Source organism: Manis javanica, chromosome 5, assembly GCF_040802235.1.
Source record: "Manis javanica isolate MJ-LG chromosome 5, MJ_LKY, whole genome shotgun sequence".
Classification (NCBI taxonomy): Eukaryota; Metazoa; Chordata; class Mammalia; order Pholidota; family Manidae; genus Manis; species Manis javanica.
The window spans coordinates 139,371,254-139,394,871 of NC_133160.1; the positions used below are offsets into that span (position 1 = coordinate 139,371,254).

Genomic DNA, 23,618 nt, shown 5'->3' on the forward strand with positions numbered 1-23,618 from the left:
CTTAAAGGAAATAGGAAACCAAAATCAGCTTGTGCTGCCACTATTTCTCAAACCAGAGAAGGCACACAATAAACAATATTGCTATGTATCAGCTATCTCATTTTAAACTTTTATGTGTTCATGGCTTTCCAATCTCACATCTATTTTAATGTTTCCTCTCCATTTCCAAGGTGTTTCTGATTCATTCCTTTCCCATATCCTTTTAAATGTGGTGGTCATTCAGTGGCTAGATCTGGCCTCTCCATCTAAGAGCACTTCTCCTCCATTTTAGACCTTTCAACATTTACTACCCTCTCAGTGTCACTATCAATAGAGCTATGAGTGAGCTCAACCTTTCCCTGGAGGTGGTGATTTAATGTGTGAATTATACGGTTATTAGAATGGGTGTCAGGGAAACAGTGTAATATATGTAATGTGGAGGCTGATGGGGCCGGAGGAGCAGCAACCGTCTGGATGATTTCTGGTGCTTCTTTTAATGCTATGTCAGTTATTCTTATGACCAATCATTCAAAGCTGTCTATTACCTTCTAATAATAATAATAATATTTTTCACTTAACGTTGCACCTTTCACCAGAAGATTTCAAAGAGCTTTGCAAACATTCATTAGCACTTTATGAAGTAGGCAGGTAATATATAAATACCAAGTCACATGTTCCTCAATAGCAGCCATTAATAGTTCCCTTGACACCACATTCAGATTAGGGCAGAAACGCAAAAAGACCATATAAATGAAAAGTCAGGTGTCATTATTATCAGCATGTACTGGGCATCCAGAGTCCTAGGAGATGAGTCTCATTTTCTTGTCTCTTAGTGTGGCAGGGAAGGCGGTCTGTCTCCCTCCTCTTGCTACCTCTCCTCATCCCACAAACATAGCACAGACCAGTGTATAGACAGAACACTAGGTTCTTTCAACTCTTAATCTCTGCCGAGAGGAGATTATTGGCAAGGGAAAATTCAGATTGTCCTAAAGATGATCCTTACACAAGAATCCCAAGGACCTTTAGTCCTAACCTCAGAACAAAATGGAATGACTGCAATACACATCAGAAGCTCAATAGAGCACTGCTAGACCTGGGCAAGGGGAATTGGAACAAGGAGTCTGGGTGTGAGCAATGGCCGCTGAGAAGCAAGCACCGGAGATGGCCCTATGAGCCAAAGTCACAGGCACCCCAGGTGTTGGTGGCAACAGGCTGAGGAGACGAGTAACTTCTGAAAACCCCGTTCTCTTTGGTGTGAAACAGAAAATAAAATTAGAAACAGAGCCAACTGCCTATTTTGTTTATTCTTCTTGACTTCTGTGTGCCTGTATATGTATCCACTCACTAGTATGTAAGGATAGGGTAGGTAAGGCTGTGGTAATAAGCATCACCAAAAAACCTCCAGGCATTACCATAACAGCTTAGTTTTTGTTCACGCTAAGTCGTTGCAGGTCACTCTTGGGGACTCTTGTCCGCCATGTAGCAGCTCACCAGTCCAGGCTTCAGTCTTGGGTTTCTCCATCTCAACGTATTTCTTCATTTGCCAGGCTAGGAGAAAGATAGAAAATAACACACCAGTGTTTAAATGCTTTCTCCAGAGGGGCTCATGTCATTTTTATTCCTAGTCTATTGGCTAGAACTAATCTCAATTGTTCCACCCAACTAAGGCAGGGGCAGGACAACAGTCTTCCATATGTGTGAGTGGGGGAGGGGACCTGGACATATGAGTGGGCATTAGTGATGTCTGCCACAAGGAGCATACAGTGCTGATTTAGTTTGTTACCAGGGCAGTGGAATCTTCTCTGGACCTCAAAGATAGTGTGACCAAGTATGGGACAAGAGTGTCATTATATACATGGGCTGGCTCGCCTTGCCTCACACTCAGTGGACAGGGTCAGTCTGAAGGAGAAAACACCCTCAACATGACACAGCCCAGATGCAGCGAGGGGTGGTTTCATGTTTCTTTCTGCACAAATCGTTCTCCCAATAATTATTCCTTCATGTTTTATTTATTTTTATCCAGTAGTAAAGAAAAGTCTCATTAGGCATTTTCTTCTCCTTCCCCAACCCCAAATTTCCTTTCCACAAAGAGTGTTCTCTGACTGCAAAAGTAGCATACAATGGGAGAATCCACTGAGACAGTATTTCCTTGTTCTCTAAGAAAGTTCAACCCTCTCTCCTTCTTGAAATTCAAGAAACGGTAATTATACTGACTTATGTAATATTCACTCTTGATTACCCACCAGGGCATTATCCATACTGCTTCCTAATCATTATTGACATTATTAGGTTAGGAAAATGTTTTTCACATTAACTCACTATTTCTTCTTTAAAAGAAGAGACTTAAGAAAGACTTTTCTTAAACCAAAACAGATTTTATGTTCTCCATATTAAAGAGAGTATGAAACACAAATGTACCAACTCCCCTCTTCCCACTCTTTCTGGGCCCAGTGGCCCCCATCAGTGCTGCATTCTCGCCTAGAAGCTCATCTGGAGCAGAGTTGACTGTATCAGAAAAGCACCAGGCAAAGAGGAAGAACAGGATCGAGTCACAACTGAGTTCCCAGCAACCTTTCATTCTCATTCTTCCTAAAGTGGAGGGAATGTAGATTTCAGAGGTGTAAGACTAAGGGCAGAGGACTATTTCCACTACTTCCTAGCTATGTTGCTTTGGCCAGTTTAATCACTTGGCTAATAATCTTGTTTACCTATCTACAGAAATAAAATAATACTGTTGACATAAAAATATTGTCATAAGGAATAAATGAAATAATATATGTGAAATGGCACAAAAAAGGTATTAAAATTTACCTCCCCTTCCTGAATAGGTTGTTCCATCTGCCTTTCCCTCTCCTCCCAATCTCCCACGTTCTTGCTCTGGCTCCGGCTCTCTCACTCTCCCCCTTAACCCTTCCCATTGGCAAAAACTGAGAGGCCTGCAATGAACCGTCCTTATCCCAAAGCCTGATACCATTAGGCCTCTGCCCAAGTCAAAGCTCCACTAGACCTGGCCAAGTAAAATCCCATTAGACCTTAAACAAAATACAAGTTTTTCACTAAATATATTAGGAAACACCAAGACAGGAGAATTCCTAATAACAAATCTGCACACATTATGCACAGTTCCTTCATACAAGTACATATGCAGCAAATCCTTGACACATCTTCATTAAGGAAAACGGTTTCAACATTAATTCCCTCTTCTGAATTAAAGGGAAAAGATGGCATAAAAGACAGCTAAAGGGTTTCAAGGGCCACATCTGGAAGAAGTTAATCCTTCTCAGGGAGCCCCGACTCTCCTTTGCACTTCCTCCTCATGAACCTCAACTCATCCTTTGGGAAACCCCAGCCTCCCCTCTCAGAGACTGGCTTCAGTCACAAATCAGTCCTCTCCCATACCCCAGTGCAAGGCATATTTCTCCACATCTGAGCAGTTATGTTTACAGTGGCACCTTGACCAAGGCTTTAGCAGAAGGGTTGGCAAGGGGTGGCTCCCAGCCACACAGCAGTGCACAGCATCAGGAGGGCACAGAGGGGGCAAAGTGAGTCCTGTAGTGACCACCCGTGAGCACTGATGGCACGACTACTTCCTCTCCCAATTTCATTGCCAATAATTATTGGACTAAAGAGATACATCACCCAAAGACAAAGAATTTTTATTCATGCATTCGTTCATTCACTCTGCAAATATGTATTGGGCACCTGTGTGTGCCAGGAACTCTTTCTAGACTTTGGGGACAGTGCTCCTCTGACGAAGCCTGCATTCTAGTAGAGGCATGTGCTGTTGCCCTGCCAGATCCTCTCTCCACTCTTTCCAAGTCTACTCTTTGTCCTGGAGGCAGACCTTTGGGTATTATGTCAGTTAGTTGGCTTCTGGATGGGTTAGGCTAATGGGGAACACTAGCAGAAGACTGGGTGGAAGCAGGAGGGCGAGGTCTGAGTGTTCACTCCCCTGACACCCTCTCTGCTGGGCCATGGTACTGCCAGAGACCTCCCCTGTAAACTACAGCTGTTTTCTCCAGATTCAAGCAGCCACTCCCTACCCCCGTCCTATCCAGGCCTTGGGGTGGTAACAATTCCCTGTTGTTGCACAAGGAACCCCAGTCTCCCTTGTTGGCTTCCCTTTACCCACCTAAATCTCTGTAAATGGTCCCTTCATTAACCTCTCCTCAGCCATCCCATTAAAGGAGGATGTTTACTACTGGGACCACACTGATGCAGGGAAACCGACATGTAATCAAAATGATTCCTGATTTGCTTATAAAGCCTAGATGATTGTAAAAGGAGATAGACGTGGGGTGGGAGGGCATTACTCAGGGTAGTCAGCTGACTCTGAGCAGGTAGCCTGATTGCTGAACAATGCTTTTGCTGGGCTCAGCAATGCTTGGACAGAGCCTTCCAGACAAAGGGAAAGCCAGGGCAAAAGATTCACGACAGGAAGGGGCTCCCCACGCTCCGGAAGGCAAGCCAAGCCAGTGCAGTGAAGGAGGAGTGTGATCCACGATGGGGCGGCAAAGCAGGCGGGAGACAGCCAGATGGGGCTCTGGCCACGGCAAAGGATCTACACTCCATCGTCAGGGCGATGCACCCACACTAAGGGTCTTAAGCAGGAAGGTCGCCTGATGGGATCTCCATCTTTGGAATAGACTTTTGGGGACAAGGAAGGAAGCAGAAAGATCAGCTGGAGTCTCTGGCAGCAGTTCAGAGGGGCCAAGATGGTGATTTGCAGTGGGTGGTGGTGGTGATGACAGCAAACAGTGTCAGGATAGAATATATTTCAGAAGAGGACCTCACAGGACTTGCCAGTGAAGGAGATGTGAGGAAGAAAGAGGAATGAAGGATGACCAGGAGGTTTGGGCTTGAGCCGCCATGTATGAGATGATGCCATTTGCAGAGATGGCAGCGACTGCTGAGGGAGGGGCCAGTGCAGACAAGACATGCAAGTGGACATGTCAGGCTGCGATATAAATGCGGGTATCCTCGGCACACAGAGGGGAATTGATGCAGAGGGGCTGCCCGGGCTGCCCAGGGGAGGAATGCAGTTTGCCAGTACCGTCTAAACCTGGAGAGATGAAGAGGCACCGTTTTTTAGCTGCTCATAAATTTCAAGGTGCTGTTCTTTCAGTGGAATCCATGTGTCACATTAATATGCAGAACAATGTTTAGTTTCTTTCATTTTCTATTTCCAAATTGTGTATCGTCAGGCCTGCAGAAAATAAGAAAGAGGCCCAGCTCTGAACCATATACTTTCAATAGCTGTTCCCTTAGAAATGCAGAGATGTCTTGCGTTCATTGGGGTGACCTGATTAATTTTTTTTATGGAGGCTCCCTCTCTGGTCAATTTGTCTGGGGGAAAGGAAGGGATGGCTTTATTTATTCACTCAACCAAACATTTATTGATTATGTAGTATGGGCCAATGTCTAGGGGCTGAGGTTATACCAGGAAAGAAAACAGACAAAAATGTCTGCCCTTACAGAGCTCACCTTCTAATGGAGAAAAAGAAAATAAACAACTAACATAATTTTTTAAATTAAGTGTCTTAGAAACTGGTAAGAGCTACGGAAAAACTAGAAGAGAATTAGGGGTATTCAGAGCATGGAGGTGGATTCTGGTTTTAAACAGGATCGTCAGGGTAGGTCTCACTGGGCAGGTGACATTAGAGCCGTGACTTGTAGTGAGAAATGAGCTAAGCAGAGTAGGGGATAACCTTCCAAGCAGAGGCAACAGCGAGGCCCTCAATCAGGAGTGAGTCCGGCTTGCCAGAGGAGCAGCAAGGAGGCCGTGTGACTTAAGGGGTCACACTCCTGATGCCCTCCCTTCCCAGCACCCACTGAGCACTACCTGTCCTTCGAAACTGTCTTCCTGCTTCCATGAAGTTCTCCCCAAATTCCACAGTTCACACTAATCTTTCCCCCTCTGGATGACCTCAGCACCCACAATTGAGGCCACTCAGCTTCAAAATTGTTTTCAAATGGCTTATTAATTTTGCCTCCCCAACTAAACTCTGAAGCTTTCTGAATTCAGGGACCTTTCTTTGTACACTTTGTGTCATCCATGGCACATGATAAGTAAGTAATACATATATGATTGATTTATTGACTAAATTAGCAATTCTTAAATCATTTATTTTTGACTTTGAAATGCAGGCACATAAATAAGCATACACACATGCTTAGAATCTTCCCCCATCTACTACTGACCCCTCTCCAGGACCTAGCTTTATTATCAAAAGAATGGAACCAAGATGGACAGGAGGGACACAATGGGGAGGAAGCTTCAGATGATTATGACTTGTCTGAGAGATGAATGCTGGAGCCACAGTCACATGGGAACAGATTTGCAAAACAGTTCAGTACAAGAAACTTCCCTGGTGTCTCAGGGAAGGACAACTGGATAGCAGAGGGGAAAGGTGAAAAGGAGGTTTTTATAAATTTTGCAACTTTAAAACTTTTAACTATGTGCATATATTATTTGTTTTAAAAAGAGAAAAACTTGTGCAGGAGAAATTGTGTTAGTAACAGTTCAAGTCAGTTGGCAGAGCTGACAAACGTTTCTCTCATCGATGGATTTTCCAAAGTTGAAAAGGCAAGCCAAGCTGACATCTCTGGTAATCTGCAGCATTAATTAAAAAGATGAAATTTCACTTTACAAGAAGGCTTCAAATTTCCCACTCCACTCAGCACAACCCAAGAAGTAAATGGGGGCAATGTCGCCAGAGGGCACTTTTCCTCCCCCTACGGTGCGCCCCTCCAAACCAGACAAGCCTCCAGCGGCGTGTTAGGGGAGCCCCTGTCCTGTCTCTCCGCTATCACTGGCCCCTCCCCCAAAGAGGATGAGACTGGATACAGCCCAGCAGTCAAGGCCACCTTATCCAGGGAGCCAGGCACATTCCAGGGCACGAGTGCTTCTCATTTGCATGGTGCCTCTCAAACCTGCATGTGCTCAGCAAGATGTACAGCTGTATTTACGTCCCAACTAGCTACGCAGACAAATTGGACCTGTTTCTGGCAGGCCTGGCCAAGTCTCGACCTTTCCAGTGTGGGTTGAGAATGGTTAAGTCAGAATTGGGAAGGTATCAATGATTCCGCTTTGAAGAAGGAGGCACAGGGCCTTACCACGCCCTCCAGCTTTACGAGTAATAAAGTGGCTCATCGGTTCACTACTTGTGTTCTCATTGGTTAAGAATCTTTAGAAGGGGAATTGTGATTAATTAGCATCCAAACTTTCAACACAACTGAATTCTCCTGATAATAAGACATCTTAGAGAAGTCCCTGAGATATTTAAACATTCAAAGGCATCAGCACCATTCTATCCACTGATAAAGACTAGAAAGATGAATCAACTGCCATTTTTCCAAGAAATGGTCGCCTTGTGGCACTAATGTTTCAAGTAGTAAGATTTTCAAGGAGACTTTTTGAAAAAAGGTAAGTTCCAGAGTCTTCATTTCACAAAGAAGTAAAACTATCAAAGATATATTTTAATGCGAATGAAAACTTTCAAACTGGCTTGTGTATCACCTGCGCTGCAGCACTGCAGGCACATCACTTCAGTGGTATTCCCAACAAAAATACCTAAATTGAAATATGTCATAAGGAAACAGACAAACCCAAATTGGGGGACATCTTCTAAAATAAGGGGCCAGTGCTCTTAAAGAATGTCAGTGTCAGGAAACACAAAGAAAGACCAAGGCATGCTTGCAGCTTGAAGGCGCCTGAAGCAGCATGACGTCTCAATGCCATGAGGGACCCTGGGGTGGGGAAAAACAGTTGCTAGCAAGGACATTTTCAGGACAGTTGGTGACATCTGAATATGTTCTGTATATTAGTTAATAGGCTTGTTTCAAAGTGAAATTTCCTAGATTTGATAAATTCATGATGCTCGTGCAATTGAATGTTCTTAGGAAATATTCACTGATATTGTCATGATCTCTGCAATTTGCTCTCTAGGGCTCAGTAAAAAAAATTAATAAACAAACTACATTATATATCATGTATCTATGCATAGAAGATACAAGTGTGGCAAAACAATAGGTCAGTCTAGGTGAGGATATATGGGATATATGGCAATTCATTGTCTCACTCTTGCAACTTTTTAGTAGATTGAAACCTTTAAAATTAAAAGGTAAAATTAGAAGTAAAAAAAAAAGATACTGTACTCCCAACAAAATACCATAATTCTTATGTATTCTTCAGTCTTTGAGAGAAGATTAAATAAGTCTTGAAGATGCCATAAGAGATTGAAAATAATTTTGTGACAAATCCCCCACGTCTCAGCGTACTAAGGCTGTAATTTAGGTCACCTCACACGGGGATCAAACTTTCGAGCGAGTGCCCTCCCAGAAGCGTGTCAGTGACAGACCTACCTGATGTGCAGGGGAGAAAGCAGGAGCCCACAAACCAGGGGTGGCTTTGCTTGGTTCCACTTGGAGGCCACTGTCAGCCCTCCTCACTTTCTGTCCCTCCATCTTCTCCATCTCCACTTCCACTTATTGCTGTATTAAAAACACAATTCTGCCTTCATAAGGGCATTAAAAATTCAAAAAAATTATCCAATACTCAGACTCAGCTATCTCACAGATTGCGTTTTTAAAATATATTCACACTGTCCCCCAGGCCTTTGCCATGAAAATCAATGTGCATAAATCCACTTTACGACAGGCCTCTTTGTTATACTAGTTTTTAAACATTTCCTAGAGAAGGGTTCAAGACAGACATGCTTTATGCCAAATCGTGTTAAGGGGAGGTTTCAATGTATAATTATGACCATTTCATATAATTCCTTACTGTTATAAATGCCAAGTAATTTGCAAGTTTTATTCTGGTTACACAGCCATGATACCTTTACCTCCTCATCAGCCTATTCACAAGGTTAAGGCAACATTTGTGGCCCCTCAGTCTGTGTCAGGCACTGTATCCTATAAACATTATCTGATTGGATACTCACGACATTGTGAGATATATGGTATTATCTCTCTTTTACAGACAAGAAAATCGGGGCTCAAATGCTTGTCATTTGCCCAAAGACACACAATTTATTAATAGCAGAGCCAGAAAATGAGCCCAGATCTACTGGACTCCACAGTCCAGATGTTAACACTACTACATACCTACCTCCCATTATCTGCAAAGCACCACCTTGGACTACATCAGCCCCACTTAAGACCATGCGGAGACTCTAGAATCTTGAGAGAAACCTAGGACATCCCAATAGGAAAGCAAGGACATTTCCTACCACAGGAAGAATGAAATATGTTTCTGTTAAGTCCTCACTTTTTTGCCTGAATTGCTTAAACTTCAAACTGGCAGGAAAGAAAAAAAAATCCAATATATTTTATTGCTATTTGTTCTCTTCCTGAGATTTCCCTGGACAACTTAGGATGGTCTCCTAAACGAGAATCAAGTTCTGCCACTCCCCCAGAACTTTAAAACGCCTGTTTTGTACAGACTGCGCCAAAAGTTTCAGGACATAACTCACACATAAAAAGTACAATACTGAATATGAAAAGCTGAAATGCACACTGCATAAGTAATGGCAGTAAAAAGCAATGATATTTTAAAGATATTTTAAAGATTTAGTATTTATCATTGTAACACATCTTTTATGTTTGATGTTGTGCACAGCTATGAGCTCACTTCTGAATCAATGCTGTTTTATCGCTGTTATATTTATGGAACGTTACTGTGAACAAAGCAAAGCAGGCCAAGTCGGTTCCCGACACAACCCATAAATAATGTAAGTAAATAAACTAAGCAAATCTTCATGAAGCGATGCATTATTTACTATTCCTTGTTGCTGAAATATGAGTTTAAATTTTGGTTACATATTAATGTGAGAGCTTAGCCATTTCTAGGTCTCCCTGGGGAGTCAAATCCTAACGCTTAACTCAGAATTAACCTTGCGTGCCTTCCCAACTCTGTAACTAAAAGCTACATTCCTCCCCAGAGTCAGGAACCAGAGAGGCGCTGGACTATGGAAGCAACATCTCCATCAGAGGCCAGTGATCTACAATGTCCCTAGAAAGTCTTTATCGTGTACCTAACCCAAGTGGGTATTCTAGAGTTTGGTCAGTTGGGTTTTGTAAGACAAAACCACGAAGATTTTCTCTCACTAACTGAGGCCAATTTAATTTTCATATCCTGTACTCTAAGTGAAGTCACTCAAACTTTTTTCAAGTTTAAGTGTGTTTTTAAAGGCTCATTCTTTCATTCACTCATTCAAAAAACATTAGGCAAGTCCTACCACAGCACCAAGTCCTCTTCACATTAGGATGTCACAGCGAACAAGACAGGGAAGGGTCTCTTTTGCAGAAATCACACTTATAGGGCATTAGACAGCAAACATGGTAATTTCAGTAGTAATGAAGAAAATAAAAGAGAGTAATAATAAAAAATGACGAGGTCACTTTAGAAAGGGAGGTTAAAGGACATTTCTATAAGGAAGTAAAATTTGAACAGAAGCAGTCTAAAGACAGACTAGTACCTTTTATCAAAGATTCCCCTCCTCCTCCTTCTTTTTGCCTGCTTAGTGTCAGCTAAGGGCCACTGACAGACAAGGAATGGGCAGTACAGTGAGAAAACATCCTGAGGTAAGCTGAGTGGAGCCCTTTTGGAGGAAAAAGGTGAGGGTGTTAGGAAAGTGCCAAAGGGTGGACAGGCCTCCCTCACAGACAGCAGCAGCTCAACAGAATGCCTGGGAACATAATGCAGGGACAGAAGATGGGTCAGTGCATGAAGCTGGCACCAGGAGATCACAGCAGAAGTAGGGGGAGAGAGAAGAGGCATGCAAACAAACCAAAGGTGAGGGCAGCGCTGGGAGGCATGGGTGGACCAGGAGGAAGGTGTGAGGCAGGAGCCGGAGAGATGATGCTGGACTGCAAGCAAGACGTCCTAACCTAGCAGCCAACCAGACTGAAGCTCCACCTTCACTCATTCCCGTGAGATCCCTGCTGGTGACCGTCCCAGCCCCAGGATGCAGGAGTCTCCTCATCCCCTAACCATGCTTGAAAGGTTCTACAGCTTTGCCACTCATGAATATCATCCCTGTTCAGCTTAATTATCTGAAATAAAAAGACCCGAAAAGATCTCCAGAGGTTTCCCAATCAATTCCCTGCCTCTAGACTGAATAAATGAACAAACTATCCAGGACAGACATTAATATCTTAGCGAGACGATCAGGCCCTGGGCATATTTGAGAACAGGGTAAAAGCTGCTTTTCTACCTACAGTCACGGCACCCTTCGCTGTGTGAGGTTGATGGGCCTTATTTCCGTCATGCCTAGAACTTACTTCAAGCTGTCTTTGCCTGTTCTCCCTATTAGGCCGCCCCCTCAGGAAAATAGCAGGTGGAAAAGACTATAATAAATGGACTCCTTCTAATATCCAAGGACTCAAAACGGTTTAATGCTCGTCGATTGTAACCCTTATAAAAGATTTACCCATAGGATGGGAGTGGGATGGAGGAGAAAGAATGGCTGGCATCTACGAAGGAGACTAAACAGGCCAATTAAAAGGAGGGCAGGTAAGAAAGGCATATGAAATTGATTTTTTTTCATTTTATTGACATATACATAAGAAAACTACCCTTACGGGTCAATGAAATTTTCAAAAAGTGAACACACTTATGTACTCGGCACCTGGATTGAGAAACTGGGCGCAACCAGAAACTCTCTCTGCTCCTTCCGGTCATTCCTGCCCTCAGGGCAGCCACTTTCCTGACTTCTAATACCACTGAGGCATTCTGCCTGTTTTTGAACTTTATATAAACGGAATTGTGAGGGTACTCTTTTGTGTCTGGCTCCTTGTGCTTAGCATCATGTTTGTGAGATTTGTTCACAATGCTGTGTGTACTTACAAGTTACTCATTCTCATTGCTGTACAGTATAAGTCATCCTGTAAATGTCAATATTAGACCCTCAGGACTGAATTCCAAGGATGCTTAAAGAGGAAAAATATAAACTCATCCCCAGAGGAAAATTAACTACCTTGGCTGAAATCATTTTTATTTTGTTCATTGAGCACTGAGCTCATAACGCATTGTCGTTAGACTTTCTTATTTAATTTGAAATTTCCATCTGAGCTACTCTTAACATCAGGATACAGACAGATAAGTCACCACCCCTTCCCACTACCAAAGGAATGAAGCCAAGCTGTTCTCTTGCTCCAATTTTATTTCTTCTCTGAAAAGTAACTATGCTTGAAGATACACCAAGAGCAGCTGCCAGCAACCCATCCTCTGGGACATTTATCCAGCTCAGCCAGTCAGTCAATGGTTGGCATTTGTTCCCAGGCTGCAAACATCAGAAAGTGCTTGTGATCATTACCTAGGCAATTCTAATCCTTGCAAACACAGACACACAAAGGCCTGGGCTACTACACTGATTCTTGAGCGTGTGTTTTGTCCATTCGGCCAGCTCGCCTCTCCTAAATCACTTGCCCTATGTCAGACACCTAGGGACTACGGCGTTAGATAAGCAGCGCTCACTTCTCACTGGACTGCAAACTGCCTCTAACCTGTGCTGGGATGGCAGTAAAATGTAAAAAGAGACAGGCAGAAGCTGGTATTCATTTGACTTTAGGTGTCATGCCCATGAAAATTTCTGATTGGAGTATTTTGAAAACCAGAGTTCAAAACAGCAGAACATTTTCAGAGCTGTATGATACTTGTGGTTCAATACAACAGCCTGTAAAATCCTCAAAAGTCTTCTAAATTGGTGGAAGAAGAAAAACATTTCCATTAGGAACAGGTTAAGTGCCTGCTGCCCGTACTGACACGTGGTGTGAGGCAGTGGAAGGAACACCAGATGCTAAGTTAAACGTAAAATCAGAGCCTAGCGTTGCCAGCTGTGAGGCAGTGTCCCTTAAGACCATCGCAAGACTAGGCCTCTTCCTTTTGGAGGCTGACCCCACATCATTTCACAACCAAAGGGCTTTTTCATGTAATTTTATAAATTGTTCTTACTGTCTGGCTTTTTTGGAACACTGGTAATTTGAATCTGACAGGAAGTACTTGGGATTTGAGGAGCTGGGCTTTTAGGCTCTTTGGGAAGGCTTACTTTATGTACTTGGAAAAACATTGTCTAATTAGAGGAGAACTGGCCCATTCTCAATAAGCTGATGTTCTATTCTTGGGCAAAAAAAAAGAAAATTAGGCAGAGGCAAAAATAATGCCAATCAGACAAAGCACCTTGTGTCCACTATCTCATTTAGTCATTTTAACATTTCTAATGATTCTTTTTATTTTGAAAAGAACATGTGGCTCATTGTAACAAGTGATAGAATCAAACAATGTATAAAGAAAAAATTCCATCTCCCTCTTCAACCCCTCCATTCTTACCCTCTTCCCTCCCCCAAAAAAGACATTAACAGCCAGCTGTACACTTTTAAACCTTTTTCTATGTATAGCAAGTATAGATACAAAACTAGATCATGCTCTTCACAGAATTTTGCAGCTTGCTTTTCTAGCTTTAATTACATTATGGACATAAAGAGGTGGGATTCTTTCTTTTAAATGACTCCATAAAATTCCAATGCATGGATCTTCTTCTTCAATTGTTCTGTTGATGGGAAGTGAGGTTGTTCTGGTTTTCTTGTTTGTTTGCCAATAAGGCAATGCTGTAATAAATATTAGTACACATATCCTTACACGCTGGTGCTTTATTTCTATTGGCTAGAATCCCACTCGTTCTGCAAGGCCAGAACGTAAGTACGTTATTCATTTTAACAGATATTGACATATTACTTTCTTTAATCCATCTGTGTTTTTTTTTATATGACAAGGTAGGGATTATAAATTTTGTTTCTTTCACTTGTGAAGCCAATTTTGCCGGCATCATTTACTTAACAAACCACCCTTTTAATAGGTTGCAATGCCACATTTGATACATGCTAAGGTCTCATAGACAGTTGGATCTTTTTCTGGAGTTTCTGCTTTGTTTCACTTATCTATTTATCTGATTTGATGCCAATACCAAACAATTTTGATTACAGTGGCTTTAAAGTTTATCTTAATCTCTAATAAAGTATGTCATTATTCTTTTGCATAATTTTCTTGACTATTTTAGGATACCTGTTCTTCCATTTGAACTTTATTTGATTCAAAGAAAATCTCATTAATATTTTGAATAAAATTGCAAATATATATTTATTGATTTTGAAAGAACTGAAAACTATAGTTTTAAGTCTTCCATACAGATAACTGTACATGTCTCCGTTTATTCAGTAAGATTTTTTAGGGTCTTTTTAGGGGGCTACAAATCTTGTAAGATTATTCTCATGTATTTTTTAATTTTGTTGCTAATATGAATGGGATTTTTTTTCAAAGTCTATTTCTAGTTGACTGACACTGGTAAAAAGAAAAATTACAGATTTTGTATATTTAGCAAATATCTAAATACCTTATCAAAAGCTTTTATCAAATCTAGCATTTTTTTAGTCATTGTGAGTTTGCTAAATATCTAGTCATGTCATTTCTAAATACAGTAATTTTATCTTTTCTGATATTTATACCTATTATTTACTTTTCTCATCTTATTGCATTAGCTAGTAACTCCAAATCAATGTAAGTAATGTGTCATAGAGGGGAATCCCTAATTCATTATTGATTTTAAACAAAATAACCTTATCATTGGACAGTTTATTATATTTGCTAAAAGAATTTGATAGTCTTTTGTGTTTAAGTAAATTTCATAATACAGTTGACCCTTGAACAACATGTGTTTGAACTGCATGGGGCCACTTACAGACATATATTTTCAATAAATATGTTGGAAATGTTTTGGGGTTTTGCAACAACTTGAAGTAACTCCCAGACAAACCACATAACCTAGAAAAAAGAAAAGTTAGGAAAAGGTATAACATAAAAGCATAAAATACATGTAGATACTATTCTATGTTATCATTTACTACCATAAAATCAACAACAGGCTATTCTGGAGAGTCAAATGTTATACAGGGATGTGAGAGAGTCAGCACCCCAAACTCCTGCATTTTCAACTGTATTCCTATTTTGCTTATACTTTTGTCAAGAATGGCTTTTTAGTTTTATAAGATTATATTATAGTATCTATTTAATGCCATAATTTTCCTCCTCTTATAGTTTACTGATTTGAAGAACTATAATGTAGATTTTCTGACATTGAAAATAAACCCTAGCCCTGCACAGGGCTAGATTCCATAAACTAATGTTTTCATTAGACTTTTTTGTCCATATTTACAAGTGAAATCAATGTATCACTATCAAATTACATTTGCTTTGTAAAATGAACTAAGGAACAGTCCATTTTTTTTCCTATGGCTTGAAATTATTTAAATAACATAGGAATTATCATTTTACTTTATAACAATATAGAAAGGTATTGTTAGATATTATTAGAGAGGGTATTACTGTTCTACAACTTTTAAACATGACAAGGAGTAGATGTTCAGTAAAGTATACTAGTTCACTAAAGTCAAGTAACCATTGAGGGACAATGCTGGGAATGGAACACCAGGCTTCTGATTCCAGGCGTGGATCATGCCAACTTACCTCTCTGGGAGAAGCCTGAAATCCAGACCTAAACAAAGGCAAGCAGAAATCCCACAGCAAAACCAACAAATGAAAGCCGCCCTTTGGAGAACAGATACCCCAACAGAGCAATTAGAGGCCTTGCCAAGAGGAGCTATGAACTGCTGGGAAGCCACAACCACAGAATGATCTTGGTGTTTGAGCCTTTGCCATGGCATCAGCCAGGTGGAGCCAATGGACCACTAACAGTGATTCAAGATGGTGGATTCACAAGGCGCAGCTGTGTAGGGCTGTACATAACTATGTAAAGTAATTCTAATTCCCATACATGTATTCCTTAATGATTTATAAAGAGAAGTCTACAGAGGTTAACTCATTTACCAAAGATTAGATTCTATATCTTAAAGGTGATGGATCACCCCATAACTCCTTAAATCATGGTCCTTGTATGCTTCCTTCGTAGCATTTATCACTATTGCTGCAACTGTATTATTATTTGTGCTACTTGTTCTTTGCCTGCCCACTCCCCTCCTCAACTACAACGGAGGGAACATAAGAGTAGAAGCCACACTGTATTATTGTTTTATTCACGGGACAGAACACAGTGAAAAGACATTCATATTTGTTATATGATTTAAAAAATAAATACCATACACTGTTTATATCATATGCTTGAATTCCATGTAGTAAGGACACCAGCTCTCCCTCCAGATATGGTGGCCCCACTGTGCACACAGTTAGGTCTGACTCTGCTGCTGCCTCTCTAAATATAAAATGTGTTGTACATCCAATCAGAGCTCCCCACATCAATCTTACACAATCCTCTTATTTGACAGCGACATTCTTTTCAAAGGCAAATCAGTGTGAACTCTCAATATCCCAAATTAGATCAAGCACACAAGTTCAAATGAGTTGACCATTAATTACTCATCACCACTGGCCTAAGTTTGAAACCACCAGATCTCATTTTTCACTGGGCTGACATCCTGAAAGGCACCATTTGTCAGGAGTCCGCCCTTCTATTTTTTTCTTTTTCCTCCACTGTTTCACTGAATCAGCCAAAGCAATATTAAAAAGTTGCTAAATACAGGTATTAGCTCATTTGTAGCTAATTATTTTAGGTAAACGGTGCAGTAAATGAAGCACCTTCCCCCTCCCCTGGCCTTTCTTCTTTTCTTTTGAAGCTTTTGTGATGTTCTCCAGGTAAATCCCATGCATAATGTAAGACTGGCAATGTTGTTTGCATAATAAGCTATTTTCTACCACAGAAGCAGAAACATTTTATCGCTATAGAGAAAGCTCAAATTACGAATACATTTTCATATAAGTTGATTTATGTGAAAATCACAAATAAATGCAGAGCAGAGCTGCAAGTGAATTGTTTGTTCCCAGTTCAAGGAGTGGTGTTATTTGGAATTAAAGAGAAAACTCTACCACATCCTGCTAAGAGAAATATTTTTAATGTTAGTCAGACTGATGCATGTACCATATGATCCAAGAAGAAAAGCATCACTTGGTCTGGCAGTAGCACCTCAATTTGCAAAAGCTAAGACAAATTCATCCACTGATCTCTTAAGTCATCTTATCATGTATTTTATATATATATATATGATAGAATATATACTTACTTATATTATATAATTTGTATATTGTGGATAAAGTGAAGGTTCCTGTGGCCAGGATTCTCACCTGGCCCTGGTTGGCTAGCTCACTACACACGTATGGGCAGTATGTCGTTACTGACTCTATATAAAGAACTCCGCCCAGTGCTCTGGGTGACACGATGTCAGGGCTGCAAGGCTGCAGGAGAGCAGAGATGAGACTGGAGTGACGGCAGCACTGAGGACAAAGACTGAGATGGCTGCAGGGGTAGAGAGACCCAGAGGCAGAGACCGGCTTGCTGTACACAGACTCACTCTGAATGGATGGGATTCTAGTGATTGACCTGCCACTGCAGAAATAAAGTTGGGTATAACCTTTTCACTTTCTACTGTCATTTCTTTGGTCACATTGAATCCATAGAGAATTTGTCTGGGGCTGAAAACCATTGGCAAGACATATATATTATATTATTATCCATAATATAGGTATTTTTACTTGCACATGGGCTGCAAAGATCCTCTGCAAACTGTATAAATACTTGTTTCAATAGTCAAAGGAAGTTGAAAGAATAAATGGAGGCCCGTTATCACCTCTGCACAGGTAAAAGCTCAATGTGTGTTAAAGACATGGAAATGGTTTTGTGTAAGACCCCAAGTTTCTGAGACACCTGCAGGCCTCTCAAAGTGGATACACATTTCCAATTCCAGGCAGAATCATTGGAGGTAGAGAACTTAGCTTGCTAGAAGCTCCCACTATTAACACCAGTAGATTGTTCGGCATCCAGATGGGTGGTCTGCAACAGGGATTTGAGGCCAGTCACATAACTTCAGCTAATGTCTAAGACGTAGAGGAGGTGGGCTTTAAGGAAAGGAGATAGCAACGTGAAACCCTGCACAAGCCTACAGAGTACAATCAGTGTGACCCGTTTAGTAACTCAGACAATATGTATCTGTACTTACACTAGCCCTTTAAACTTGCCTAGATTATCCTCATCATGGACCATGGTCATGGAAAACGCCCTGCCCTGGCTGCTGCCCCAGACCTCAGCCATGTACGCTTTAACTGCTCCTTCAGGTTCTTGGTTCTGGTAACGATCTCTGACCCCTTCACATTTCATACCCCTTCAGACCTCCTAAACTGGCTTACTGGACTTTGGTGTCTTATTCAGCTCTTGGCTGTGTGCTCCCAGAATCTGACAATGCTCTAAGCCCCAAGGAAGACTCTATTTCCAGCCCCAGCCCATGGAGCTGAGCCACCACCAAACACTGCTCCCTCATCCTTCCCGTACCACAGGCGGCTGGTTTGAGTAGTACAAAGAGCTGATCTAAACACGGGTCTCAAAAGTCTCATCTTTACTGGCTATTTGTTGTCAATTTACTAGCCTGTCAAGAAAAGTTGTGTACGTAAATCTAACTCCTTGCAAGTCCTCTCTTTCATCTCTAAGCCATCAAGATTTGGGGAGGGGTTGGGAAGGGGAGAAAAGTATATTCCAGTCGATGATTCAGGTATTAAATGAGCACCCACAGATCTCTGCCACATTCATTCTTTTTTTATTTCTCATTTGCATTTCTTAGATTGATTCTGTGCTTTCTCTCTAATACTACGTTGGAAGTGTGGGTGAGATGTGGAAATAAGTAAGGTTGGAGAAAATACTGTCTTATATTGCCTTGGATTTCCACATTCAATAGATTGCCAGATGAGCAGGAAATACTTGGTTCACCATACCCACACCACTGGAGTTTTAGTCTGACAACAAATCTTATACTTGAGGCTTAAAAGTCAGAGCCTGAAGAAAATGATCTGTCCACATCTCTTCCTTTTCTATTATTCTCTGACCCTATCAATATAAGCAGGCCAAGAAAAAGCATGTTTCTCTTTAAATTAGATGAAAAAAGATTCACTCCACTACCACACAGTTTGTGTCTCTTGCTAACTCAGAAAGATAAAAGTGAAAAAGATCTTCAAAGGATAAATACTGTATGAGTGTACTTGTATGAGGTACCTAGAGTAATCAAATTCAGAGAGGCAGAAAGTACAATGGTGGTTACCAGGAGCTGGGAAGAGGAAAAAATGGGGAGTTGTGTTTAATAGGTAGAGGGTTTCAGTTTCGCAAAATGAAGAGACTGTGGGTGGATAGTGGTGATGTACCACATGGTGTGAATTACTTAATGCCACTGAGCTGTACATTTAAAATGGCCAGGATGATAAATCTTATACTATCTGTATTTTAGCACAAAACAATAAAAAGGGGTATTTACTGAACCAGTTTTTTTTTAAGTAAAAAGGATTTCTAAAAATATCAGATTTCCAAATTTTAATAAAACTATTGAGTCCTTGATTTAACACCAACTCTATGCCTTGTATTCTACTTGGTCCTGGGAAACAATACTGATGCCAAGAGACACATGCTCCATCCTCACGGAGCTGAGATCTAGGGGGAAGGATGGATATAAAAGCCATTACAATCTGGCAAGGACTTTGAAGGAAAAGGAGAAGCTGTGCAGGACCACTGGCAGACCCCTCCTCTCACCTGGCCTGTGGAATCAGAGAGGCTTTCCTGAAGAAAAAGCACTTAAGCTGAAATCTGAGGGCTGGAGAGCCCACTAGGGGAAAAGTCTCTGGAAGATGCTTGGTCCCACATCTCTCAATGTTCCATTTCCCTGCTAAGGACTCTTGGACTCTGGATTGCTTGTCACCCAGTAGTTTCTGGAGACCAGACTCACATTGAAGACAAACATTTTTCTTTTAGCTCAATCTCAAATGCGGAAAGGCAGTGGGTCCTAGAACTAGGCCAAGGTCAGTGACAAAACAGGTGGCATTTTAATCTCCTTCATCACCTTTCCAAAGTTCTCACCAGTATATACTGAATAACAGAATTCTCTAAGGGCCCAATAATGTTCTTTTACAAGGTTAGAAGAAATTCTAAAAAGGCAAAATGATTGACTAAAAGTTTGTCCTTAATAGCTCATAGCATATACATATTCTAATCTGTTCCCATACCTCATGTTTACCAGTCATCCAGTTAACCTATAAGTAGAACAATTTTCCATCATTCTTAATATCTGCATTATCCCAACATATGACACAAGTTTGGAAGCAATACCCCCCCATTCTCCCCACTTCAAAACACACACACACACACACACACACACACACACACACACACATACACGTTCCCATCTCCACGGATTACAAACTTCACAAAGGGAGGACCTGTGGCTTATTTATTCCCTAATACTTTTAGTGGTTCCTACAATATTAGATGCCCACTAAATATTTAATGGAATCCCTCTTTCAGTGCTAGCTTCTGAAATCCCTGTCACATCTAGCTATGATATAACTCTTGTCAAATATAGATATGAAATACAAAGGCTTTGGGAGTCAGATTTAAATTTTGGCTCTGCCATTTACTAAAATATGAATTCAGGTCAGTTACATTAAGATTCCAAATGTCAGTGTCCATATCTGCAAAATGGGAATAGTAATATATTTCTCAGTGATGTGAAAGGATACAAATAGATGATGTACATTACATGTGTGGCACATAAAAACCCTGCGAGGAGGTGCAGGTGGTTAGTTCCTCTTTATAAAGGAAAACAGTATGGCCTACTAACTTCCCCAAAGATGCAGTTTCATCAACCTCATATGCTTGATTTTAAGGAAAGCAAAAAGGGTAAATAGTGGACTTACTGAGACTGAGACTTAATCCTGGTTTATTAATTAGATCAACACAATGTCATGCACCTCTGAGACAAAGGTCTAAAATTCATGTCACATAAAACAGTATGAAATACACCTGGCTGTGCCTCTCAGATTTTAATGTGCACATGATTATCACCTGGGGGTTTTGTTAAAATTCATTCAGATTCACCATGGTAAGAATTGCAATTCTGTTTCTAACAAGCTCCCAGATCCTGCCATCTCCCCAGGCGCCTGCATTCTGTGGACCACACTTTGAGTAGCAAGGGTTTAAGCACTATGCAAAATACTGGGTATTATCACTCCAAGGGCCAGAACATTACAATGATAATACAGAAACAACTCATTTCTGTGCTCCGTGCAATGGTGCCCCACAAAATGTGATTTTCTTTCAATGTCTTGTAAATACCACAAAATCATACTTTAACCCCTATAACAATCACAGTAAACACATCCAAATAAAGACCCATGCTCCCTGCTGGGCAGTTTAAACTTGGTGCCGTATTGTTTGTGTTGCCTCAGTTTTCCTCCTCTTCAATCAGCCGTCAAGGTAGTGAACCAGACTCACATCAAAGCCAATCTGAATTCATTTTGTATAATTTCCATAGATACTATTTCAAAGGGCTCAGCTAACCTCAAGCTATTGTACCCCGCCAGCCCTAATTTGGTAATTCTATCAGGAAAAGCAATTAAGTTTGTCTGACATGACTTGTTTTTATAAATCCATGATGCTTACTGCTCTTAATTTAATTCTCCTCTTACTACTTATAATTTCATTCTCATCTGACAGTTCATATTTTCTCTCTGAATGATTTTTCCCCCTTTATATCACTAATCACAGAAAACTCAGTGAATAACATCAGCCTTTCGGGAGGAAAATGATGGGCAGTGGGCAGATTTCCCTCAGGGAGGGCAGGAATTTTTGTTCTTTATGATTTCACAGCCCCTAGAGCAGTGCTTGGCACACAGATGGAGCTTAATAAATACCTATTAGCAGGTGCAATTCCAGGTACTGCACAGAGAAAGAAGACTCTGACCCAGGCCTTTTCCATGTTCCACATTAATCAGGAGGCACATATTTAAAAAAATAATTACAAAGCAATCTGGAAAAAAAATGCTACTAAGACAGGATTTCCACTGGGGATTGAACCTCCCAATTTTATTTTATTTTCAATGCTGGGAAAACTTCCATCTAAGATGTTGTCAGTAGTTCCTGTCTTATGGATTTGGAAACCTCTGATAATGTACAAGTTATAGCAGCACAAATAAGGGGATGGTGACCATCCTGGAAAACCAGAGGCAAAGGAAGGCAATAAGTAAGAGAAGTCAGCTGGTGAGGTCTCAAAGGATGAACTGCATTGGAGGAAAAGGAGGTAAGAACACATTTCATACATGGGGAGGAGTGTGTGCAAAGCCATAAATTCATGCAACAGTGTGGTGAGTTCAGGGAACTACAGGCATTTGTTCCATCTGGAACACAGGGCTCAATGGGGAAGCAGCCAAAGACAGATTCAATTTTAGCCAGGAGCCAGATTCTAGAGGACCTGATGTGCTGAGCTGAGCAACTTAACCACTGGACAGTAGGGAACTACTAAAGGGTTTTTAAGCAGTAAGATGTTAAGATGAGTGCTATGAGAAAAATTAATAATGATTAAAAGGAGTTAAGGGATATATTTGATGGAGACAAGATTACAAGCAGAACAGAGACAACTGCAACAGCCTAAGTGAGTGGTAACAAGAGGTTGAAGCAACTAATAGGAACAGCCACTATGCATGTATGCATGCTTACAGCGCATTGGGCACAGAGCCAGCAGGGTGCAGGCATGAGTTCAGAGACTGAGGCAAGGTCGGGGTGAGAATTAAAGGACACATAGAAGGGAGAACCAACAGTGACCTACTGGATAGGGGGAGGTGAGGGAGAGAGAGGAATGTAGGATGATTATCCTGTTTCATGAGTCCTGGATGGCAGTGTCTTACATCAATTTAGGGAAAACTTGACAAAGCTAATTAATTGGGGAAAATATCATGAGTTCAGTCTTAGACACGCTGAGTTTGACATGCTCATGGAGCCTCCAGGTACAAACAGACAACTGGGTAAATAAGCCAGGAGTTCAAAGTCTCAGGCAGGAGACAGGTTTAGGAACTCCCCATAAATAAACAGAAGTGAAAGGTAGGGAGAAGGACCATGCAGATGGAAAGAGCACCAAAGCAGAAATGGAAAATGCCAATATTTAACGAATATTTAAAGAATGAGGATAGTGGAAAGAGACGTAGAAGGAATGTTAGACAGGCAGGATGGGGTCCAGAGGATGGTGTCAGAACAGCCAAAGGAGAAGAAAAGTTCAAAAAGGACAGAATGGTCAACATTGCCAAGGGCTGCACAAGGTATATTCATTAAATTTACTTGGGGAAGAAAGGCATCATTTATTTGTTCAATACATGGGATCTACTTCCACACTACCATAATCCCCACTCAAAGCTTTCTTCCCCATTAGAATACTGTGACAGATGGATTAAAACACAAGGTAAAACAGATCAACATCTATCATTTGACATTAGCTATCTGTCACAAGTAACTCACTCTAAGGTGGTCTAGCGCCACATGCTAACTAGGAGGAACACTGAAGTATCATGAAAATATAAAGGAAACTACCACCTGCTATGTTGTGTTGTGACTTGCCTTGCATGAATTCATGAAATAGTGGTGGTGAGTGGGAGCATGTGCTTTTCATAAAAAATTTAAATGGGTATTGGAGAAAAAATGTCAAATAAGCACATGAAAAGATGCTCAATATCACCAACCATAAGGAAATTCAAATCAAAATCACAATGAGAT

General features: G+C 41.0%; 1 long non-coding RNA gene across 2 annotated transcripts in view; it reads right to left on the bottom strand.

Annotated features, from left to right (window-relative positions):
• Window positions 1-1,273: 1,273 nt before the first annotated feature.
• The window catches only part of LOC118969149 (uncharacterized), a 77,095-nt gene continuing 54,750 nt past the window's right edge, over window positions 1,274-23,618 (bottom strand). For both annotated transcript variants that reach the window (XR_012131159.1, XR_005057057.2), the window contains exons 2-3: window positions 8,344-8,472; window positions 1,274-1,527 (exon numbers count right to left, since the gene is read on the bottom strand). This is a non-coding gene — a long non-coding RNA (uncharacterized lncRNA). The remainder of the gene's footprint in view (window positions 1,528-8,343; window positions 8,473-23,618) is intronic.